Raw genomic sequence first — 5,197 nt, 5'->3', positions numbered from 1 at the left:
CACTTGACACGCCCTGATCCCGCTGTCCGAAGGACAACGAGATGGTCACGTGTTGGCCGACACCCGAGGATGACAAGCCATTTAATGAATGCATATGCTAAGAACATGTGAAACATGCATATAATTTTCGCACGTAACCACGCAAAATAGTATTCAAGTAAAAACCTTAACAAAACAAAATATAACAATCAACTGCCAATAATTTAAAAGTGATAATGCATGACATGTTCAGAGCATACTACCAATACGAAAAACAAGCAGAAGGAATATTGGAAAGTGCGATTACAGGAGATGTCCTATGTAGAGAGGACACAAATTCACTGATATGGGAATGCCTCGTAGCTCGGATTGTATGCCTCATTTTAGGTCCTGAAGGGAGCGCAAACAAAACATGAGTGGACCAAGTTTATATATATGTAATACTAAAACAGTTATTCTTCAACGTACTAACCCCCAGTTTTAGAAAACTCATATAGCATAATAAGTAATAGGTTTTTCAAAAACCCTAGCATGCCATAAAACCTTCATAAAATATATATCGTATATAGTGTGCTTAGTAGTGGTATCACAATCGCTCGAAGGCACTACATCGCCCGCCCAAATGCATAGATATATCTTCCGCCTAAAGGCACTACATCGTCCGCCTGAAGGCACATATATCATTCGCTCAAAGGCACTACATCGCCCGCCTGAAGGCACATATGTATGAATATCCACTAAGTAAGCATAGAAAATCATGAACATAATCTTTCCAAAAGATATCTCATTGGAGCTCAATAGCTCAAACATCATATCATAAATTAGGGTTAATCTCAGTTTACTACCCTGAAATTTCTTCGTTTTCAACTTTGGTACAACAAGTTTTTTTCGTCCCAGTTTGGTACCTAAAGTTATAATTCAGGGACACTTTCATAAGGCACATAAGTATGAATATCCAATAAGTAAGCACAAAAAATCCTGAACATAATCTTTCCAAAATATATCTCATCGGAGCTCAATAGTTCAAACATCTTATCATAAATTAGGGTTAATATCAGTTTACTACCCTGAAATTTCTTGGTTTTCAACATTTGGTACATGAAGTTTTTTTCGTCCCAGTACGGTACCTAAAGTTATAATTTTGGGGCATTTTCATACATCTGTTAAGTTTTCCGTTAGAACTTTTGTTAACTGATGATGTGGCGCCCACGTGGACAATAACTGGGCGCCACATGTCAATATGGACCCACTTGAATATTAACAAATTAAAAAAAAATTAAAATTACAAAAACATAAAATAAAAAAAATACATACCCGTCTTCTACCCACTATTGAGTTTTGAGCTGCCTGGAAGCATAGGCGATGACTTTCCTGTGCTGCATCAGAACACAACCTAATCCCGACAAGGATGCATCACTGTGTTGGGGACTTGCAAAATCCAAACCACTGAGTAATCACAAAACTTCTAAGTACTGAAGTGTGGTATCATTTTCACTTGCCTTATCTGTCCCTTAGTAGAAATGGTATGTTCTTTAGTTTTCCCCCAAACAGGTGTGTCATCTTCTCTGGAAGTATTTGTCCTCTATCCAAGAATGGTATCTTTACCTGATGTTTTCCCCCAAGGTGATGTATCATTTTCACTTGCCTTACTTGTAGTTTCGAGCTTGGTCAAGTGCGATATAAACCATATAGGAGGAGTCCCCCAAGTCTCCGAGCGAGGAAGGTTGACTTAGACTCATTCGTCTAGATTATGCGGTTATGCAGGAAGGACGTTGTGTTATAGTGACATGTTTCAGCTTATCATTGATCATTCTGGTTCAATCTTTTGCATAGCAGAAGTGGTGCGCAACCTTTGCATTTGAATGGTATTTCAGAACATCATTTCTTAGCGACTCATCCATGCTTGGCAGCTTCAGTGTACAGAGCCAATATCGCATCAACTGTTCTCAGGTATTTGTCGATGAAATTCGAGACATGACAATAGTTGAAGATGAGTACTCGAGAGCAATGCTAGGTAAGCAGCCAGGCAAAGGTTTCGGGCAATCAGTTCCAAATCGGAAGTTTGATTTCAGGTTTTGATTGATTGCTTTCTTTCTCCTTATCTTGCAGGTAGGAGCAAGGGCAAAGGAAAAGACAGGGAAAAATCATGATATGAGATACTCTTGCTTTTGACCCTGATGATATGATATACTTTTGCTCTTGAAGAACAGTTTTCTTGCTGAGGTACGCTCAGAAAGTACGCTCAGAAATTATGTTCAAGAAGTACGCTCAGAAAGTTACTGCTTGTAGAAATTTCCCCTTGATTTTTGTACTTTTGAGATTTATTGGACCTCATTTTTCCTTCATCATTTCTAAAAATGGCTTGCCCACCTTGTTTATACCATATTTAGGGCCTCGTATTTAGATCTCGTACAAATACTCGGGGGACTTAAATGTAATTATGTGATAAAGAAAGGGGCAAATATGTAATAAGTGAAGAGTCCTTATTCTATAAAAGGACCCCTCACCTTCACAATTAGGGGAGGCCAATTCCTAGGCCCTCTCACACTCTCTCCCTCGTTTCTCAGAGAGCAACGCCACCAGCAAAGCAACCGCCTCGTCGCAAGCATCACTCCTAACCCATCACTTATGTATTGAGGAACGAGCTCTTATTCTATAAAAAGGACTCCCTCACCACCATTAGAGAGCATCGCCGCCCACTGAGCAACCGCCTCGCCGCGAGCATCAACTCTAGCCCATCATTCATGTATTGAGAAGCGAGCCCTTATTCTATAAAAGGGACTCCCTCACCTTCAAAACGCCGCAAGCCGAGCCAACCAAGGCAACATAAGCCACGAGCCGAGCAGCCTCGCAGCGTGTACTACTTCTAGTTGAGCGTCATTTTAGATTGAGCACTACCTCGTATCGAGCATCAGTTCAAGACAGCATCTAGTTACTTCGGCCCACACATAGATTGAATTTCAAGTCTCCAGCCAAAAGACTCTCTTGACTAAAGACTTGGGGGACTACTGTTTATACCATATTTAGGGCCTCGTATTTAGATCTCATACAAATACTCGGGGGACTTAAATGTAATTATGTGATAAAGGAAGGGGAAAATATGTAATAAGTGAAGAGTCCTTATTCTATAAAAGGACCCATCATCCTTATAATTAGGGGATGCCAATTCCTAGGCCCTCTCATACTCTTTCCCTTGCTTCTCAGAGAAATACAATACAATCAGTGTGGACGTAGCCTAAACCTTGGGGTGAACCACGATACGTCTTGTGTTATTTAGATTTCATGCAGATTCACAGTCGGATTTACGTTGTTCCAAGACCTCCGGTTTTGTGCATCAACATTTGGCGCCGTCTATGGGAATCGATACGAAAAGTTGTGTCGGTTCTCTTTCATTTTTTCATCTCCGTCGTGAATCTGCAAAAATTTGCAAAAACCCAGAAACAGAAAAGATCCAGATCTCAAAATCACTCATCTCTCTCTCATCACTCAGTTTTGGTCCTCTGTAAACATCAAGGGCCAGATCTCTCTCTGAGATCGCCCCTATCGTCGCCGCTATCGGGCTTTTCGCTGAGATTGAAGAGGAAGTCGCCGAGGCTAGGGAAACAGCCAAATCCATATCGTCTTCTTCATCCCCAACTGTTACGCCCACGCCTCCTCCTGCTACTGCCACTCCCACCCCTGCAATTACCCAGCCTGCTCCATCTTCTACTTCTACTTACACTGCCAAAAAGGGTGTGGCCATTCATTTTGCTAAGAAGCTAGCTAAGCAGCACAAGGTTGAAATTGCCTCCGTGGTGGGCATCGGCCTTTTTTGGCCGAATTACGCTGCTGACGTGAAGGCAGCCGCTGGAATTGTCAAGCCTATTAAACCCGTCGCCGTCGAGCCCACTTCAGTGGCCACTGCTCCACCCAAGCCTTCTGCTGCAGCCCCGCCTCTGCTTCCCGGCTCAACCGTGGTGCCATTTACCACGATGCAGGCTGCTATTTCGAATAACATGATCGAAGTCTCTCGGTGCCAACTTTCCGGGTCGGCTACCCGATTAATAGTGACGCCATCGACGCCCTTTATGAGAAGGTGAAACCAAATGGTGTGACAATGACTGCATTGTTGGCCAAGGCAGTTGTTATGGCGTTTGCTCAGCACCCGGTTGTGAATGCGAGCTGCAAAGACGGGAAGAGCTTTTCGTATAACAATAGCATAAACATTGTTGTTGCTGTGGCAATCATTGAAGGACTCATAACCCTTATTTTGCAGGATGCTGATAAGTTGGATTTGTATTTGCTATCCCAGAAATGGAAAGATTACTATGCCAAGGTGGAGGCGGTGGTTTACCTGGCGGATGCTTACGACAAGGAAAACAGAAAGCATGGCTACCACTGAGATAAAGTAAAAACAGATACTATTAATGGGATGCATAGTGGGGTCCACAACCATGATGATGATGGGCCAGCAAGGAATAAACACCCCACCAAAATGATGTGATTTACTTTTCTTGTTTTGTATGATGTAATTTATTTTTATTATCTTTCGAAGACATCTGTATAAACCCCATCAGAGGGTAAAAAAAAAAAAAAAAAAAAAGGCAAAGCACAAAATAAATGGGCTGGCATGTTGTGTGGAGGGCGAAGACCCATAAGCCCAAAATAGCACCAACCAGGTGATCAAAAGTACGCCCAGTACTTCCAAAATTATTCGGCAACCCGCCGCTATTATCACCAACCAGGTGATCAAAAGTACACCCAATACTCCAAAAATTATTCGGCAACCTGCCGTTATTACCACCAACCAGGTGATGAAATGTACAACCTGTACTCTAATATCATTTGGTAACTAGCCATTCATGCCACCAACTAGGTGATGAAATGTACAACCCGTACTCTCCTTCATGCCACCAACCAAGTGATCAAAAATACGCCCAGTACTCCAAATTATATATGAGCATTACTCATGTCATTTATACATAAACATTCATGAGCATCACTCATGACAACATCCATGAGCATCACTCATGTCAATCAGCTTCAAAAGCTTCATTTACAAAAGCTCCAGATTCGAAAGCTTCATTTACAGAGCTCTAGCTTCAAAGCTTCACTTGCAAAGCTTCACCTACAAAGCTTCAGTGCAGGGTATACAAATACCGCCTCTGAACAACCGCCACTTCGGCCCATACATGGATTCAATTTGAAGTCTCCAGCCAACAGACTCTATTGATCGAAG

General features: G+C 42.1%; 1 pseudogene; it reads left to right on the top strand.

The window, feature by feature from the left end:
• The first annotated feature begins 1,571 nt into the window (after positions 1 to 1,571).
• On the top strand, positions 1,572 to 4,360 carry LOC139195092 (dihydrolipoyllysine-residue acetyltransferase component 4 of pyruvate dehydrogenase complex, chloroplastic-like; annotated as a pseudogene).
• The last annotated feature ends 837 nt before the right edge of the window (positions 4,361 to 5,197 follow it).

Source organism: Malus domestica, chromosome 04 (genome assembly GCF_042453785.1).
Source record: "Malus domestica chromosome 04, GDT2T_hap1".
NCBI classification, from domain to species: domain Eukaryota; kingdom Viridiplantae; phylum Streptophyta; class Magnoliopsida; order Rosales; family Rosaceae; genus Malus; species Malus domestica.
Note: the sequence above shows the minus strand (reverse complement) of the source record. Positions and strands in the feature narration are given on the sequence as shown.